At 41.1% G+C, this 20,371-nt stretch overlaps 1 protein-coding gene and 1 long non-coding RNA gene across 16 annotated transcripts in view; one reads left to right on the top strand and one right to left on the bottom strand.

The window, feature by feature from the left end:
• TENM3 (teneurin transmembrane protein 3) overlaps positions 1-20,371 on the bottom strand; it is a 1,046,942-nt gene that overhangs the window by 641,100 nt on the left and 385,471 nt on the right. For 9 of the 14 annotated variants that reach the window (XM_073017741.1, XM_073017743.1, XM_073017744.1 and 6 more), the window contains exon 1: positions 8,076-8,197. The exons of 1 other annotated variant lie outside the window; for it this stretch is intronic. The gene's annotated coding sequence lies outside the window, so the exon portion shown is untranslated. Of the gene's footprint in view, positions 1-8,075; positions 8,199-8,678; positions 8,774-20,371 lie in introns of those variants that run through there. 4 more of the 14 variants (XM_073017738.1, XM_073017740.1, XM_073017742.1 and 1 more) reach the window with 2 other exon arrangements.
• The window catches only part of LOC140712051 (uncharacterized), a 66,689-nt gene continuing 55,010 nt past the window's right edge, over positions 8,693-20,371 (top strand). Inside the window, exon 1 of one of the 2 annotated variants that reach the window (XR_012093509.1) lies at positions 8,693-8,793. This is a non-coding gene — a long non-coding RNA (uncharacterized lncRNA). The remainder of the gene's footprint in view (positions 8,794-20,371) is intronic. The other variant, XR_012093510.1, reaches the window with a different exon arrangement.

Below are 20,371 nucleotides of genomic sequence, written 5' to 3'. Positions count from 1 at the left end.
TTTTCTTTAGTTTGAGTTACAACACTAGGCAAATTCTGTAGCATCTACTATCATACTAATTAAAATAATACAGAAAATTATATCACAACCAAAACACAGGATAAAAAACATTTTTAAAGTATTTTATCTTTAGTAAACTGTTGACTCAAAGTCCCTGTTACACGTGTAATTTTTTAAATTAGTAAAAATTGAAGAAAATCTTACTGGCAAATCAACTTAATATACCAATATTGTTTATTAAAAAACTGTAGTGCCAGAGTCTTTTCATTCAGAGATTGTATATTCTAGGACAAAGTAACAACTGAAATTGAAGAGTAATTTGCTTTACTTAATTTTGTAATCACAAAAAACATGATAGGGTATTCTACTCATATTTGGAAAAAAAAGATACAAGGAAGCATAAAAATTATTCTACAAGTAAGGATTCATTTCTGGCTTGATAGGTATACATTACATACAAGTAACAACTTTAATTTTTGTTTAAATTAAAATTTATTTTAAATGTTAAATATGTTAGTAGCTCCTTAGAAGAAAAACAAGTTGAAATTTAAAGTAGAAATATCAACTTATAAATGTATTATAGACAGAAAATGTCTGTTCTACTTAAATTTGAAGGATAACATCCTGGCAGAAGTTCTCTTCAGCTTTCACCCCTTTCTGAACCCTTTCTGAACTATTAAATTCATTAACAGTTTTGTAAGGCAACAAATGTACTTTCTTTCTCCTAGCACGTCTCATTATTTTCAAAAGCTCTTCTAATTATTTGGGAATTTTCTGAAAGTATTAGCTAAAAGATGAGGAATAACATTTCAGTTATTTTCATTGTGTCAAGCTATTCTCACTATTACTGATACCATCATAAAATTCAGCCATATCCTTGTAAGAATGCCTTATTTTTGTGACAATCAAGAGATAAAATACGGCTGTGTATACTACCGTTTTTATTTCTTTGGAATATTATAGTTCATCACTTATCTATAATATGTATTTAGATTACTAGATTAGCTTTTATTATTTGCAGTATTTTAACCTACACTTAACTATTCTCATCATTACACAAAATTTAAGTGAAAAAATTTTAAAGTTTTAAATATTCATTTCATTTTTGCTTATAAATATAGAAAAATGCAATAACGTTGTTCAAGATGCTTTTGTTTTTTGGGGATTTTTTTTTTTTTTGCTCCTAAGAGAAAAAAAGTCACAGATTTGTTCTTAAAGAACTATAGGAGGGATAGCTTTCTTTAGCTGAAAGTTATTATAAATTCTGAAAGAAATAAAATTCACAGCTGTCTTCCCCTGGTTTTCATAATGATTTCAAATGGCAAGCTCTGTGCCAATTTTCTTAAGAGCTATTTAAAAGAACCAGTCCCTTGCCAATTTTTTTCTACCTACATGTTGACAAATTCCAAATTCTCTGATAAAAAGTATTAGAATAGATGTTACTCTTTAAAAAGAACATTAGGTAGACTGAAAACAAACAATGAGGTTTACTTTTCAATAGCGCACTTTTTTTTTTACCAAAATAAACATAATCTCATATTCATATATTTGCACATGCTTCATGCAAAGTATTTCACATGCCTCACACATTTCTCCCTGTATATTATGATAACTCAATCCTGTCTTTTCACTGTCTGCATAACGTACCTTCTAGTATGCAGTCCAAGAACATAAACTCGCCTAAGATACCATCCCAGTATAGAAGCCACATGCTGGACTCGATAGGATGCTCGAGACGCTCGAGTGAGGACCTCTTCTTTGGAAACACCCCTGTTATCAAAAAGACACCTCCTTGTGCAGAGAGGAGGGTCACCAATTCTAGTCACAAAATATTAGCTGAGCATAATTTAACTCAAAAGGAAATAATCTATTCTCATAAAAAAGTAGCTTCTCTGTTTGGGGGAGGGAACAGAGGACCACAAATCCACGTCACCCTCCTATTCAGAGGTGTGCTGCTATCTTCATAAAGAGCCACTACATTGAGAGGTGCTACGGAATCGGACTGAAGGAAGACAGTCATTAACAAGCTGTTAATTCTTTCTAAGTAATGGCAACCTGAAGAGGGATTAGCATAAGAATTCTAGCAAATATTACTAGTAATTAAATAAAGGAAAGAATGACTACAATATATTAAGACTTGTATCTTTAAAGGTAAGTGGCCTTTATAAGTTACCTCCTAAATGATCTTTTTAAATAATCACAGTTGTGTGGATTTTTTTAAGTCTCTATATAGACAACTATAACTTGATTTTCAGTCTCATAAACAAAGAAAGCATGCCAATAAAATAGAGCTGTTAGTACATTTTCTTTTTTCCATCAATATAAGAAACTGTATACAATATTTGGAATGTCTTGTACTAATTTTAAGAACTGATATTCTGATTCTCCTGTAGGAATTGAAAATACATATTTTAAAAGTGAAAAAATTTACAAGTTAATTTTCTTCTGTACTTACCCAATTAAATGAAAAGTCAAAATTTTCCCTTTAGTCTGCTTTTCCTGTCACACAGCCTGCTACACACAGAAAATGCTCAAAGGATCATCACTCATTATAAAATATATTTGTTTTCCTATTTTCTCCTCTTTCTCTCTCTTTCTCTTACTCCCCTCCCTTCCTCTTTTCCTTTCTTCCTCCCTTCCTTCTTCCCTTATCTCTTTTTGGTTTTGAGGCAGAGACCAAGTAGACCCAGTTATAAAGTAACTGGTTATTATTAAATAATATGATCCCATTCCAGGGCAAACAAATCACATTATCCCCACCGCTCCCCAACTACTCTAAGAGAAGTAAAAACTACTCCACAATATTTGAGAATATACTATCAGCAAATGCAATGACTTTTGTATCCCACACTGACTTTCATATAATTACATAAATGATACTATTTTATATCATTAAATACAAGTGTGAACACAGGCACTATGTTTTCCCCAAAACAATATTTTCAGAAGGTAGCACTGTGCTTTTGCATGCTCTAGTATAAACTACAGAACTATAAACATGGGCGAAATAGTAAATAATAATAGTAATAAATGCCACACCTCCACAAGTAATGATTAACTCCTAAACTTACAAAAAAGAATATAAGCATAGTTTAGTGTTATGCTACATTTCACTCCACACATGCTCCTAAACATATAAGAAGTACCTATTTTCTGAAGGAAGTCAAGGAACTCGGTTAAGACTGCCACCTATCACAAACTTGTTTGAAAAGTCAGTGCTACCCGATCCTAGCTCTTCTAAGATTCCAAGAAAGTTTATCAACAGGGAAATAAAATCTCATTATTATTATTATTATTATTACATGATATGGTTTCAATCAACTACTCATATGACTTATGAGTTCATTCTATGATGATTTGCACAGTGACTAATTTGAAATAGAAAGACATGGGTTTGAGTTGATCACTATCTTTAGTGAATTCCATGTAGCTGTTCTAACTAGGTAATCACCTGAGTTATTTAACCAAAACTACAGAAAATTTTATCGCAATTCCATCAAAATAATGAATCCTATTGTAGTTTCAGTATATGAAACATGTATATATCTCAGGGCATGTTTCTGTATATTGATAGTTTATACTTTAATGCTTGTGTAAAATAACATTTTGAAAATGGGAGTTTAACTGCATTATGTTAGCATTTAAAACTATTTTAAATGGATGTCTTAAGCTGGAAAAACACCAATCCAATGCCAAGAATCTATCATTACAGAGAATAAAATAAAGATACATAGTTCTCATCAAGCTTTTTTCCTTCCTGAAAGTAAAGAGTAATGCCATTGTGGGAACTTTACACGCACTAGAAAGCAGTTACATCTGTCTTTAGAAATCATATATACTATAGATACATTAGAATGCTAATCTATATCAATCTTATATTCTGTGCTCCTAGTATTTTATTTGATTGGGACAACATGTATCACAATGCAATATGGACCAAAGCCCTAGAAAATCTTAATGTGGTCTTTCCGAAGAGATTTAAAAGCTGATAAAACCAAAGCTGACCAGGTACAAATAAGAAACAAATGCAAATATCACAGTGGGGCGATAACATCCACCATCTCTCCACATTTCCATTAAGGAATTACCTCCACATGCACTATCTTTCATTGTCAGGATTATACCTACTATCTTATGAGATAAAGTTATAACACATGCACAAGAGGTCCATCCATAATTCTAAGAAATCTCTGAAAAACTGAACTAGAATGTTAATACAAACAAAAAAGGAAATAACCTAGATGGATTACAATTACTATTAATGACTCAAAAGGCCATAAAATCCTTTGATGGGCAAGAAAATATGCCTTGAGGCATACTGCATTTTGGGAAAACAGGTTATTTTAGTTGAATATATGTTAATGAATTGCTTCCTCATGTTTTATATAATTCTTAGAAAAAGTTCAAATTAGGTCCCCAATAGGATGTTTTAATTATGAGAAGCAATCTTTTGAAACTCATACAAGCCATCACACTTGTTTGGAAACAAATGACTTTTCAAGATGGAGAAGTATTCCTATCAATCACCAACAAGTTAATTCTACATAATAAGGCAGGTTTGGATGCACACTGATCCATTGTGGAATGCTGCATCTAAAATTGATTACAACAGCACTCAAAATGAATGCAGTCCTCCAAACCACTTCTTTGCTCAGAGACATTCATCTCAATTAGAAAGAGAGCTTCATAATGGTAATGCTTGGGGAAAAAAATTTTAAATAAATCAGGTTTTATAAGACACAACAATGAATCAGTTTTCAGACTAAGAAGGTTTTTTGGTTTTGTTTTTTTTTTTTAAGCACAAAATTTCCATCAGGTCTGTTAAAACAGCTGATATTTCCAAAAACAAGTTGCAAATGTATTCTAAAATAAGCTTACATAAAATAATTTTTACATACAACTTAGTTGTTGAAACTTTTAAATAACGTATTATTGTGGTACCTTTTCAATAGACTTTACTCCGAATGCATGTATTCAATTTTTCCACGGGCTATCATTCCACTTTATAAGGCAATTATGAACACAACACTAACTTCAACTGGAAATTCAAAGGAATATGTAATTGGTTATGGACCACAGTAAACGTTCGGTGGCAAACTATTATATTCTTTGCTCATATTCTCACCCTAAGTAAAGAAAGTATGTCCTCAAAATCAAAATGGACAGTTGACTATCAAACGAAACACGGGGTAGATGAGCAATGTGTAATTCCACATGCTTAACAGGTTTCTACAGCACAGCTTCAAGAAAAGGGCAGACAGCTCATCACAGCTGCTGAATACACTGATTCGAATAAATATAAAACTTGGATGATATTCAGCCACCATCCAGAAATCAAATTTTTATAGGGTAAAATAAAGTTTAATAAAAAGGAGGCACATGCATTTATTTAAATACTCAATATTAATAAACTAATAAACTTGGCTTTGTTGGGTTTTTATATCAGACTATGACCATGCTCTGAACTTATTCCCTAGTATTCCTATAGGTAGGATAAATTTCAGCATTTCCAAACATACATTTGCAGCTATTGCAAAAACATCATTTTTTGTACACCCAGCCTAACGGTGATTCAGTATTTCTGACAGGTCACTCTACTCACAATGATGGCCACGCACTCCTTCCTGCTTTCTTATTTGCTTGACTCTTTACAAAGAGAATAATTACTCTTGGCTCCCAGAAGCAAAGCTAAGAAAGAGTAGCTTGAACTTCCTAACTGGATCATTATTGTTTAGCTAGGTTTCCTTTCTGAAGAAGTTTAAAAGTTTTCACTCTCTTTAGGAGCTTTCTTCTATTCAAAGATAAGCATCCTTATCTTTCTTTGTCTTCACCCTAATAAGGCAGGTTCTCTTTTCCAACCAAAAGACTGATGACACGCCTACAGAATCATAGTAAGAAAAACCTCAATAATTTACCTAAAACATCTTTCTAGAAAATAAACACAGCCATGCAAAATAATCCCATTTGGAGGAATAACTAGTCACAACTCTATAAATCTATCTGCTTTATTTCCAATACTCAAGTAATCCTCATTAGAGTGCATAGGTTGCTAACTTAAAGCTATTGGCACAGGGGGTTCATAGAGTTTTCCAAACATATATAAACATTAGCATGGTGATTAGTTTAACTACATTTTTCATAAAAACTGTACAGTACATGTAAAAATGTGTATTTGATTTGAACTACTTTTTCTAACTATATATTCTTTTCTAAGTTATTTACCATAAGACATATTTGTTTACTATTAGAAAAAATCTTTAAGAGGAATAAAAAAATCATGTAAGAAAAAAAGAGCGAGATTATTAAGGGAAATGCAACAGGAAAAGATAACAAAATCCGGAAATACACAATAGAATAACTAAACTCATTATAAACGCCTATCTTTGAAGAATTTAGGAATAATTTGTGAATACCATGACATTTTAAAGTGGGATTAGCAAGTCTTATTACTGAACTAATCTCTCACTCTTAGATCAAGAATTAAATATTTGTTCTGCATTTAGAATTAAAAATCGAAACTTTCAGGGCTCATACAAGAATTTTATATATTAAGATATACATGCTCGAAGTTCTAGATAATTAAAAGTGTATTAAGGAATGCACAAAGCAAGACTGTTGAATTTATAAAATCTTGTTTTAATTGAAATATTAAAATAGATAATGAATTATTATCACACAGTTGCTCTTAATTCTAAAGTCAGTCTGTTCTCAATATATTAATACCTTAAAGACTACAAATACTTCTCCAAGTAGGCAACGGGGAAAAAGGGATATGCATCATTATTTTAAACAAATTCACTAAGGGAGTCAAATCACCAAGTTCTGTTCAGTTGCAATATCATCTTTTGGGATACTCTTCCAAGCTTTCCAGAGATGCCATATCCACCTTTTTTCTTTTGACAAGAGAAGGGAAAGGTAATGCCTCAACATATTTCTATTTCCAGTGAAAAGACCACCCAGTGAATTCTGCCAGAGTCTACCAATGTTTGACAAAATACATTGTCAGAAGATAAGAAATAGAGCATGATGAAGAGACAGTCCTGTTCTCGGGCATCCCAGCCGTTTGGGACCCTGTAAAATGTCTAGGACAGCTCTCAGCCTTTCATTTCCATTGCACCTCCTCACACATACCTGGAAACTTTTCTCTACCTCCAAATTACAATGACTTCGGAAAACACACGTATGTAATGTATTACACGGTACAAGTACTTGTTATCCTCCCTCCACAATAAAAATTAACAAGTTACCACCTTAAAGGTGAGGCAGTAAGAATGAAATCCAAGCTGCATAGTAAGATGCTCAGCAAAGATCAATCAGACACAACCCGCCTCAACCTAAAATATGTGAAGCTCTTTGTAATCGGTTGTAAAACACAAGAGGGACTTAGAATCTCAGTTGCAGGCTCATAAATTCGTAATTTTTGAAACGCCCAGCTCAGGATATTTTGTGTGTTTCCAGCCCCATCCAGAGTTTCCCGATCAAGTTTCAGCCGTGATCCACCACTCCCCACGTTACCCCTCGCCCCTCACTCTCCCTCCTTCACTCCTTTCCAACTTGGCTCCCTGGTCGCTGCAGAAGCCTTCTCTCCCCTGCCTGCCCCGGAAAGCGGTGACATCCCGGGGCTTTCCGCTCGCTGGAAGCCCCACAGGATCCTGTCAAGACGCCCCCGCAGAGGACGCGGGGCCCCGCCACACAGTGGGGGCCGAAGAGGACCAGGTGGGCTCCCCTCCCCGCCCCCACCGGGCGCCCAGCCTCCGGGCTGCCCTCCTCGGGGGCCCCGGGGCTCCCCAGAACCGGGGCACGGCGCCTGGCTCCTCGGGCGAGAGGCGCCGGCGAAGTTCCCACCTGAGCCGGCAGCCGGAGGTGGCGGGCGCGAGGGCGGGGCGGGGACTGGGAGGCCGGACGGCGGAGAGAGCCCGCGCGCCGGGGAGATGCCCCCGCGCCCGCCGCCTCCCGGGGCCAGTCGCAGCCACGCGCCGTCCCGGTTCGCGCTCGCCCGCTCCCGGCGCCACGGCCCGGCACTAGGACCCCAGAAAGGAAGGAGGGCGCGCCGGCGGCGGCGCCGCCGCACTTACCGCGCTCGGCTCGCCCGCGCCGCCGGCTCGCTCCCCGGCAGCAGCCGCCGCGTCCGCCCGAGCCGCGCGCACACCGCGCCGGGCCAAATTCAAAGGAGCCGGGCGCGGGGGAGGGGGGCCCCGCCGAGGGAGCGGGGAGCGGGCGCCGGCGGGGCGGGGGCGGGGAGGGGGCGCGAGTGTTACAACTTCCTTCCCTGCCCGCCCCCGGCCGCGCGGCCCCGGGACGCGGGAGGGGAGGGCGCTGGCGCGCCAATGAGTTCACTTTCTTTCTCTCCCCCGCGCTCCCCCTCTCCCCGCCCGCCGGCCCTTCCAGCCTCCTCCAAGGCGGCGGACCAGGCCGGGCCGGAGTTTTCGGGGCTCGGCCCGCGAACGGGAGGACCGGGGAGGCGAGGGAGGAGGAAGGCGAGAAGGGCCAGGTGAAGAGGCCCCCGGGACGCCCGGCCGGGGAGCGGCATCCAGGACCGTAATTGTGCGGAGGGGGACGCGCCGGGCCGAGTGTGCCCGAGCCCGGGCGCGTACACGTGTCCGTGTGTGTGTGTGTATGTGTGTGTGGGTGTGTGCGCGGGAGTGTGCGAGGGAGAGGAGGAAAGGAGAGGAGCCTACCATGCGCTTCCCCCGGTGCAGATCGCGGGAGAGCCCAATCACGGGGCGAGCTGGACCTGGCTGTGATCATTTATAATCCTTGACTCCTCTGCTCCGCCACTTGTCAAGATGACAGGTACTTTATTTCTTCTTCTTTATTCAAAAAAAGAGATTCCCCGTTTACTGCCTTTTTCTGTCAAATGGCATTTGCCGGACTGAACCACGTTCGCCGCCCCTCCCTCCTTCCCTCCTCCCGGCCGCGTCGGGTTCGGGAAAGCACCGAGGCTCCCATGCTGTGACCAATCAGTGCCTCTACTACTCTCGCCGTGATTTAGGGGTCATCCGTGAATAACACTTCACGCTGATGAATGGCTCTTGCCGGCTTTCGGCTCTGATGAGGGGTCTGCCCGCCGCTGATTGCAAACACTAATGAACTTACTGCGCCATTTGAAATGCACACGCACCAACAAAGTGCGGGGGTACGTGCGTGGGGGTCTGTCCTTTTCTGCTACGGGTGGCGGCGAGGCGGCCCTGGCGGAGGGGGCGGGTAATTGCTTTGGACTTAAGTGGAAACACTTCTCTGTGTAATCAAACCTCTAACCTTCTTAGAAAACTACTTTTCTTGATCTTCTGTAGGGTGGGCATTTCAGGTCAGCTGAGTCACCCGAGGAGGTGGGAGTGCAAGACACTGCCAGGAAGACGGATTCCGAGGCAGAAGGGTGTAATTAAGGATTTCCACCCCTGGTAGGCGGCCCGTCCTTTGCAGAGCCTCTGAAAATGACCCGCGCCTTCCTTTCCACAGTGTCCTTTCGTCCGAGACCGAAAAGCGCAAATGTCCTTTGGACAGGGAAGGGAGGCAGTAAACACTCAGACTTCCTTACCAGCCCGGTTCGGCACTGTAGCAGAACGATTGTCTGTCCCCCGGCTTCAAGCACCCAGGCCTCCGCCCAGCATCACCTTGCCAGGGGTAGACCAGGGAGTCTTCCGAAGGCTCCACTCCCCGCTTTTACTACTCTTCCTTCCTCTCCATTCTCCCCTCAGATTAGCAGCCGAACACTGTCCCTGCCTCGATTTTGTTTGCTGTGGGAGGGAAAAAAAAGTTTGCTGCTCCTCCCAAGACACTGCCACTTTCTACCCACCGCAGCGCTGGCTCCTGGCTCCCTGCTCCCCAGCCCCCGCCCCCCATCTGCAGGAAAGTCCTCCCCCGGAGCTTCCGAAACTGCTGAAAGTTCCAGAGTTTTGTAGCTCCGAATGGGCGGCTCTGTAGCTCCGAATGGGCGACCTGAGCAGAACGGCGCTCTGGCTCTGTGGTCCGTGGGATCCTTCAGGCTCCTTTTGGGTCCGGGACGGGGTTGGTGGCAGAGGTGGGGCATGCGCGCTTGGGACTACCGAGTGCGTGCGGCTCCTCCGTGGGCGCCCGAGCATCTCCCCGCCTTCCCCTGGGACCCGCAGTCCGCGGGTGGAGGGCTGAGACCCGGCGACCAGGCCTGCCCCGGCCGCCGCTGACCTGTCCTTGGAAGCGTGGCGGAGACTGGTGCGCTCCCAGCCTCCTCGCGCCACCGTCCACTTTCAGCTTCAGAGCGGAGGATTCCGCCGACCTGTACCTGCACTCGGAAGCCCACTTGCATTTTTAACTGCCATGCGGAACCAGAACCAGATCCAGCACTGGGAGAACACGGACGACGCCTCCTAGGAAAGCCTGAACCTTTATGATAGTTTCTCCAAAGTTTGGGCTACAAGGGAAGAGAATCCCTAAACTCAAACTAGTGTACCCAGACCCACAGCCCGTGTTCCCGAAGTTGCTAAGTGCCCGAGCGCAGCGCGTTAAGTAGAGAAGTCTTGGTAGTAAGCGAACCCGACCCGGCTCTCGGGGCGCTACTGATGGAAAGCAACACACGCACATCTTTGCGGGAAGAATCTAGAGTCACCCTGGGATAGATCCATCTCCTTCTGCCACTGAATTTCACAGTTGAAAAAGATTAGGGCATGGGGGCGAATTAATGATATCCCCTACTCATTCTAACCATTCTCATTATTAGGAACAAAAAAAAAAAAAAAAAAAAAAAGGCTTGTCAATTATGAAGCTATGTCCCCGATATTACATGAAGACCATGCAAACTACTTGAAATTTGAATCCGGACATGATCGTAAGGAAACTCTTTCATAAAGCACTTTTGTGGCCCAGTTCCTGCACACACACAAAAGTGTTAGGTCTTTAAAACTTTTATAAGTATGTAAGTGAGACTCCCTCCTACTATCTAGGAACACACAATAGAGATGAGACACTGACCCAATCCTAAAGAGGCCAGAACTGAAGTGCTACATTGTGGGAGTTGGGGGATGCTTCTTTTTTCCAGCTCTTTTTTTCCTAGAATCCTCATTACAGCTAACGCTGGTAATAAAGGTAGGAAACAATAGAACTCATAAAACTTAGAAATGGCAATAAATCTTGGCTCCTGTCTCTAGCCCAGTTCCTTCTTACATGAGATTCAAAGTTTTTCAGTATGCAATGCTGAACATTTACACTATGCTTGCAATACAGAAAAAAAATGCTCTAGAACTCATTAATACGGCCCTGCGCACTCTATGCCAGGCGTCGCTGGTGGACAAAGCGCGCAGGGGTCCTCCTCTACATCTGCCTGCGCCTGTAATCCAGGCAGCTTACGTGTGTTAAATTTGGGTCTCTCTCTCTCTGTCTCTCATACAAAGAAGTTCCATCATTTGAGGCCGTTAGGAAAAGCTGATGTTGTGCAGTGCCAAACTACCACACGCTTCCTCCTTCAAATGAATCCCTGGAAAGCAGAGAGGCAGCTCGCTACGTGACCATCATGCTTTTTGCCTCACTGAGCTGTTGTCAAGAGAGGGCGGGGATGGCGGGCAGCTCACGCCGTGCCCTCCACAGCAATAAAAACCGGAGCGAGAGAAGAAATCCAAGACAGCGCTGTCTGTTTTGCAAGCCTCTGGCCCCTCTCAGCAAACTCTGCCCGGCGCAGCTGGTGACTTTGCGGTGTGAACGCAGCCGGTAGTGCTCGGGATAATGGGACGGAGCTGGCGGCGTCGCCCTCCCGTGGGCCCCTCTTGTCACACAGATGCGCAGCTCTCCACAAGGAAAATGTGGCCCAGCTCCCCTCGCCTAGCCCTACTCTTAGGAACGCATGCCTGGGGCCTTTGCAAGCCTCTAAAAAGTCCTTAGGGGGAAAATAATGGGCGGAACCTCCGGATTCATTTTGGGGAAGAGGAACCAGGCTCTTGCCCCACTACTGAGGCAAGGCCAACAGCACCCTGCCCTGCTGCTCCACCGCCTCCCCGTGGGCCAAGTCTCTGCCAAGTGCCGCTGCCCACCTGAAGGTGACACCTGTCCATTTTAGTCAGCATCACATGCGCCTTCCCTTTCTCCCCTTTGGGGGCTGTCCGTTTTCTCCTCCTGTCCTAAAGAGCCAGCTTGGACCTGAAGGGGCCGGGTAGCAGCTGTTTGTGCCTCTCTCCCGTGCAGACTCGATGGTCTCCGCAGCCACTTCCTCCTTTGACACGCGAGGCTTTCAGGCGTGCAGAAGGGGACCGCCCCGCCGGGTGAGGCAGGTATTCGGCTCTCCAAGGAGACTTGTGGACATCACTGAGTTTACCTATTCTTTGGACTTTGTTCCATCTGCTCTAGCAAACCTGAGGCCTGAGCGGCCTGCCTGCTGGGTTCAAACCCAGTGGCTCACCGGCTGCAAACTCTCCCACTCGGGAGACCCTAGGAACGATGAGGAGCGGGGTAGAAATGACTAGGGGAGCCAAATCTCAGGTACCTAGACCTTCCAGCTCACCCCTCAGGACCAGGAAAGCCAGTCACCCACATATGCCCAAAAGAAGGTTATGTCTCAACTGAGAACAGCAAATAGGTGATGGGCCACTTTAGAACACACGCTAAAGGCTGGTAGCCACTGAGCGAACCCCAAATTCTAGGCACCTGAGGTGTTTGCCTTACACAAATGGCTTCACAGGTAGCAAGCTATTAATCTACAACAGTGAACAACACTAAAACTTAAATTTTACATGGAAGTCTCTCAAGTAGACAAAGATATTATTGGGTGGGGGTTTCCCCCCACTGACAAAAAATAACTTATCCCTTGGCTGTTAGATTGAGGGAACTATAAAACAAATATTTTAATTCGATCACTGACAAAGTCATAAAATTAAATGACTGTTTGTAGAGGAAAATATGTTTTCATTATCTTAATTAAAGCAAGATAAGCCTCTCTCAATGTGCATGCATTTTGGAGCCACTGAATGGACTGGTGATGAGACGAAGCAACCTTTAATTGGGACCATGCTTCTCCAGTACATTTGCTTGTATTCCATGGCGTAAACCTGGCCTATGCGTGGCTCCAACCTTCAGTGAAAAAGCATTTGCGTAGCACCACCCAAGGGCTCCCTTGCTTTGGCTGGAGCCTCATAAAAGACCCCAGGTTTTGCAAAGCATTTTGAACACCAGCATCTTTTAACATGTGGAACTTTTGGGTTTGGTTTAGCTCTGTGAATGTGTTTAAAACTTGCTACATTATTCCACGCTGAAAGTTGGAACCTTTATAATTAAGAGTTATCATGGAGTGCCTTTTAAAATCTGTCATATTTTCTATAAACAACTTTTCAGTGAGAAACGTATATAGTGTACTCAAGGTAGGCATTAGCTGCTGGCAAGGTTTATGATAAAATAGTGACATTACAGGACAATTTTTTAGTAAAACAACACCCTTTAGATATTTTAGGTTCCAGCTTATATGTTAACTTGTAAATATAGGCTAAAAATATAGGCATCAAGTGACTATAATTCAGTATCAGACAAATTGAACATCTTTTTATTTCCCAGAAGTGCCCACTCTTTCTCCTCCCTTTGGTGACCTCTTAGTCTGGAATGCCCTGCATCTGGAGCCCCCAGAACTCACAGCTTTTAAAGCACCTATTAGTGATACTTTCCTTCCTTGGCAGTGCTTCCACTGTGTTTTCTGCATGTAATAAAGGATGGCACTGTTTTTTGTATAGGTCTTTCCTAATAGCTGAGCACTCTGGGAGTGTAGGGGCTCAACCTTATGCCTCTTTGGACACACAAGCCTAGCCCATGGGCTGGCATATAGGAGCTGCTCAATAAATGCTTGTTGAATGAATGAGTGGATACATGAATAAAATATTTTCATTGTCTTTAGCCCTTCTGACTTTCTTTTTTAAATAGGGGTATGTCATAAATAAAATTTACCTCGAAAATGTATTTAAGTACACTTTTTTCTTCTCTACTATCAAGTTTTTAATGGGACATCATTTTAAAATTCTGGTCATTACAACGAACCACTTTTGACCTTGGTTGACTTTCCTCAGAAACATAATTTAAAGTAAAGACAAAAACAATGAGAAAAGGCAAAGAGATCAAATTTTGGTTTTCTCTTTTTCAGTAGGATATGATATTTATCGAAATTTGGAAACAAATTGTAGCAAGCACCTATAACGTGTAGATACTCACGTTTTTATATTAAATATGACATTATTTATAAAACCCTATTGTCTTCCACCTTCCCTTTGGATTTTTAGTGGTAAGAAGTGTAGAGCATAAGATGACTGCTTTTCATTTCTTCAAGACAAGGGTTCAGCTGGTATTGGGGAAACAATCTCTGTTTGTTCCTGTCTGCTCAGGAGGACTGTTGCTAATTGATCTGGCATGGAATTTAGTTGGAGATGTATATGTTGCAACTGAAGCGCAGAGCCTGTGTGCTTTGTAAAGTGATAACCATATGGGCCTTATTGGAAACATTTGAGGATTTTCGACATTAACCTGGGTTAAATTGAGCTATAAATTCAACTCAAATGTATATGTCCTGACAAATTCATCATCACTTTGGATAGATTCAATCCATGCTCCCCTCAGATTAATAAAGATGATGACCGCTTATCACAAATGCAACGATTCGTCGTGATAAAGTACCATAATGTTGTACTTTGCACTGTTTAAATGCAAATTGCCCATATTAAGCAGACATTTTCTACTGTTATCACTTTCAGTAGAATGGAAATGTTTAAAAATGATCTCTGGGTAAAGAAGAGGATATATAGTCAAATCTATTTCCTCTTACACCATTTTCAAGTGCACTTCGCTATCATCATGAAGATTTAATTAAGCAAGATCAGCTAAGCTAAAAAAGCAAAAAGGCTGAAAGTTACTACTTATAGAAACATATTCAGGACTTATACAAAATAATTTATTTACTATTCTTCATTTAGGGATTGGAGCAACCACTGAAGGTTAAAAATACAACAGAATTCTATGGCTCCTTTCCCCTATTTCTGAATATCAAATTTAGAGCTTACACTTTGTTACAGATAATAGTACTAAGTTATGGATGTTGATGGTTCTTCTCTTGCAGCTTTAAATTGCCTTGAAAAAGATACAGTTTCTTTAATTAAAAAAGCTGCACAGAACTAATCCCTCTAGCTGAAAAAAGAAAAGTTTTAAGCAATCTCTTTCTGCTCCGAGAGAGAAAGGCAGACAATACCATAACAGATCAGAAACATAAGCTATAGTGTGCAGCCAGGAGCACAGCAGGGAACTGAATACTGCTCCGACTGTGTCATTTTTTAATCCCCCATCCCAGTTTTCCCCGTCTGACCTCATGCTGAGATGAAGTTATCACAGAAGACAGCTTTACTCTCACCAATGAATCCAACCCTGGATCTGTATTATCCTTAGCAGATCAAAACACCGCTTTCATCAAATAGCATTATCTGCATAAAAGGCATGCAATTGCCCGATAATTTCACCCAAACTATGCTATTCATTTAAAGGACAAGAAGAGAAATGTAATTCATTCCTTTTGGGGGGTGGTAGAGAAGAGTGAGACTTGGGGAGAGGCAGAGGCTGGAAAAGCTAACTTACCCCCTTCACTCATGGGAACTTTTCTGTTTTTAACACAAAATCCCAAGAAGGGGTCCATTTAAAAGTCCCCCTACTCCTGCGCTTTAAGATTAATTGTTGGAGCAATTTGGTGCAGTTTGAGTGACAAAAGTGTACGTTGTGTAGAAAACTGGCAGTGAGAAATTACAAAGCTTGCTGATATCATTAGCCATGCTTCCATGAACCCCAATAAAAACATCATATCCAGTAAAATTGGAGAAGCATAAGAATTAGCTGGACAACTGGATGAAGTTTAACACAACGTCATATTGGGTGGGGGGGATCCTGACTGGAGATCTTTCTGTGCATTATGAGAAGTTTGAATCCTTACAGTGGGAAGACAAAAGACATATTCCACAATTCTGAGTTGACACTTTGAAAAATATTGAAGAAATCTTAGGAGTCAAGACTAGCGCTTTTTTAAAATTTAGAAAATACTTTAGCCTCTTTCAGAATGCCTTTTTCATCTTATGTTGAAACACTGTTCTCATTTGCATTGTAGATTATATAAGCTGTTATAATGGGCTTCTCTTTAATGGATCCTAACTCCTCATTGAATGCCATTCGTTGTTTTGCTCAAGGTATGGTGATAGGTTAGAGCAATCAGCTACAACCATTTGTGTCAAGTAAATGGAATTACTAAGAAGTACTAAAACTCCCACGTGAGTATGGGTGACCTATTAGGCATATGTTAATATCCTTATCATATGTTTTACTCACCATAATTTCAACGATTGTGCTTGAAAATGTAAATCTTCCACTCAGTGCTTTCAGAACTCACTATGTAAACTGACCCTGCAAGAAATTCAATTTAATCTCTACCCTTCCATCACCCAGACAACAGCTATCCACAGAAATGTATAGGGCAAAGAATCAGAACTGCTTGAAAAAGAACAACGTTAACATGCTTCAAATCAGAGGCAAGGAACACTCCTGAAAATTCATGGGTCAAGTGACGGGGCAAGAATTTTTCCCTTGAAAGAAAGAAACTGGTTCTAGAAGAAAGTAATTGTAGCCCTATTATTCACTATCATTGCCACTTTAATGACATGTAGGTATGCCCTAAAACATTTCTATGCAATTAATAAACAGGTGTTTTTTTTTTTCTTCCATACCAGCTTTCCAAAACTACAACTTGATACTGAAGTGCCCTGAGACTAAGAGTCTGTGTAGATATATGGTCTGCTCAGTACTAAAGCTCCAACCGATGTTTCCAAAATACAGCTTCACGACATACAAATTATCCGAAATTTAATGTGATTAAGCATTAAACTGTGGTATTTCCTTGAATTTAATGACAGTGCTATTTTCATGTCAAACTTGATTACAAGAACCAGCTTTCAGAGCAAACTGTTTAAAATCCCAAATCATTAACAGATCATTTAGGGTTCAGTCTCACAAAACTTCTTGTCTGTGAACTATCAACTAAAGATATGTAAGCAGAGAGGTGAGTTTCACATTTTGCTTACATATATGTTGGTGGAGAGAGACTGAATCTACAAGTCACATTTCTGTCTGTTAATGCCAGGAGAGGAAAGATGTTTACATCATCAATACCACTGCCACTCTTAACAACATACTTACAATGAAGTTCATGCTCATAGCCTATTCTCTCAAAGCCTGTCATGGACCATTATACCCATTTGAAATGGACATAGACAAACAACTTCCTTAAGACTTTAGAAATTTAAAATACAACATAAGATTTTGATATTTTATTTCTTCTTTACTTTCACTTCAAGTCTGTATTCAACTCATAGCTGATTTTTCTAAGAGACTAAACCTGGATCATCCATAAATCTTGATGTCAGAAGTACATTAGGCCACAGTTGCATTAATTACCTCAGTCTGGAAGCCTAAACAGTCATCTTCTTGTGTCATGGAATTCTTTGTTTGCTTAAAGATGACACCAGAAACACCACTACTCTTAGGGTAAAACGTCCCAAGTGAGGCAAAGAAAGATATTTCTAACAACATTCTAGGTAAAGCTATCCGCTATCCTCTTGCCTAAAACTATGGATCATTTTTGGATTTGTTTTTTGTTTTTTTTTTTTTTTTTTTTTTTGAGACACAGTCTCGCCCTGTCACTAGGCTGGAGTGCAGTGGTGTGATCTCGGCTCACTGCAGCGTCCGCCTCCCGGGTTCAAGCGGTTCTCCTACCACAGCCTCCTGAGTAGCTGGGACTACAGGCGTGCATCACCATACTCAGCTAATTTTTGTATTTTTAGTAGAGAGGGGGTTTCACCATGTTGGCCAGGATGGTCTCAATCTCCTGACCTTGTGATCCACTCTCCTCGGCCTCCCAGAGTGCTGGGATTACAGGCGTGAGCCACCACGCCTGGCCAAACTTTGGTTCATTTTTGGTGCTTAAGACAGCAAAGCTTGGTTTGCTCTGTGGTGTGATGCATTTCTGAGAAAAGAGTGTTGTGGAATAAAGCCATGAAATATTAAAGGGGGAGTAGGCCGGGCGCGGTGGCTCAAGCCTGTAATCCCAGCACTTTGGGAGGCCGAGACGGGCGGATCACAAGGTCAGGAGATTGAGACCATCCTGGCTAACACGGTGAAACCCCGTCTCTACTAAAAATACAAAAAACTAGCCGGGCGAGGTGGCGGCGCCTGTAGTCCCAGCTACTCGGGAGGCTGAGGCAGGAGAATGGCGGGAACCCGGGAGGCGGAGCTTGCAGTGAGCTGAGATCTGGCCACTGCACTCCAGCCTGGGCGACAGAGCGAGACTCCGTCTCAAAAAAAAAAAAAAAAAAAAAAAAAAAAAAGAAATATTAAAGGAGTCATATTGAAATACAGCAAGCTCCTACGGGCCATATGATCTGATTTTTAGTTTACCTGATGAAGATGTAGCTCTGGCTTTGTTTGTTTTAGTGAAAAACATAAGAAGCCAGGCATTTCTAGAGCAGACTGGGAGAAAGAAGAAACTAGCCTGGGCAGAGAAGCATCCAAATTTCTTTCTGTGTTTACTTAACACTTCTTTCTTAGCCGTATACTCCAAGTCCAGCACTTTTAATCCACAAAATCTATGAAAGACCAGGATTCACCTTCCCCTCTTTTATCCTTGGATAAGATATCTAGGAGGAAAAAAAAGTAGGCCATGAGAAGATTATAAGCTAAGAGTCTATAAAGAGGGAGGAAATTGGCAGTGAGAGAATCTGAGTTAGGGGAAAGAGAAGGGAGAACAAGCTTAAACTGAAGATAAACTAAGACGATACTGGAAGGAAGAGAGGGTGCATGTGAGATTCCTAGCTTAGAGTCCTGGCTTAATGGAGCTCTGCATTTATCTTTAGTCTCTATTTACACTGATCAGTGAGTACTAGAATCTTGCCTCAAGAGTTTACAGTGTTACTTAGAAACTAGATTGAAATCAGGCCATGGTACAGGCAATATTTATTTTTAAACTTATTAGAAATCAACCTTTACTACATTTTGGAATAATGTTGATAATAAAGAGGTTCTTTATTGAAATTTGAAGATTATCTTGATGACAAATAGGCTGTAACTATCTATGGTAGCCCTGGACCAATAATTTTCTAATTGTTGCCTTTAGACCCCCTGTAATCAGAATCACCTGAGGGTTCTAGAGAAACTATACATTCCTGGGCCCTGTTTCAGCTGTAGGGAATCAGAATCCCCAAGGATAGAACCAGTAAATTAGTATTTTAAACAACTCTTCCAGAACATTCTTACTCAAAGGGAAGTTTGAGAAATATTGCCCTGGGTTAAATATTTTTCATAAAGTAAATATATATTTCAGTTTTAACATTTCCCTATTAAAAAGAAGTTGTTGCAAATAACTGTAGTGGAATTATTTTCAGGATTGACACATTCCCACTTAAGAGAGAAATCAAAATTCACAAAATGAAGAGGGTGAGAGTATCTGCCAGGAGAAATTCCAGCTGAAGATTCAGTGACACTTCAAAATTCAATTTTGGATTATATTTTCTAAGAGTCATAAAATCAATGTTATAAACTGAGATGGCATTTTCTATGTATTTTAATACTTGGAACACTGTATACAAATTTTTGCTGGCTATCTTGTTTAATATTTTATATATGATCCTAAAATTATATAAATTTTGGGATGAACCTTTAAATATGTATTAGTTCTATTTATTATCAGAAATTAAAGAATGCTGTTTGTGAAGTGGAATAGAAACTAACTCAACTTGTGTAGCCTTTAATAGAAATCCCGAATAAATATATCAAAAAAAATTAAGAGCTTTATTTGGAAGCTAGGCATTTACAGGTCAGCATCCCGTGCTATTTCTAGGATGGTTTTCATAAGCATTGCTCATGCTGAAAGCCCTTACATTTTTAACATAAAGCATTATCACTATCCTGCCATCTTCACTTCCTTCTTTCGCAATTACTTGTCTCTGAAGGATGTGACTTTTAACAAAGTACTATGATTACACTTAAGGATGCGACCCTGTTTCTCTTATATTGCAGATTTAAAGTCCTTATTATAAGTAGTGGGAAAAGCATAAAAACAAGTCTTTCTTTTTATGTTGTCTTGACTACTGCAATTACCTGGTCTGCATCCTATTTTCCCTCCTCCTCCTGACTCGCCTGGCCTACATGCATGTTTTCTTGCAGACAACGTTCCCACCACGTAACACACATTGTCTCATGTGGTCCTCATAACAACTTCAAAAGTCGTTACTATTATTTTCCTCATTTTAAAGATCATACATTGAAAAGTGAGTAGTTTGTCCAATGTAAGTAGAAAAGCCAGGATTAATTAATCTTTTTCCAGAGCTCGAACACTAAGAATGACACATAT

Source organism: Chlorocebus sabaeus, chromosome 7, assembly GCF_047675955.1.
Source record: "Chlorocebus sabaeus isolate Y175 chromosome 7, mChlSab1.0.hap1, whole genome shotgun sequence".
NCBI classification, from domain to species: domain Eukaryota; kingdom Metazoa; phylum Chordata; class Mammalia; order Primates; family Cercopithecidae; genus Chlorocebus; species Chlorocebus sabaeus.
This window is presented reverse-complemented; position numbering and strand designations above follow the sequence as displayed.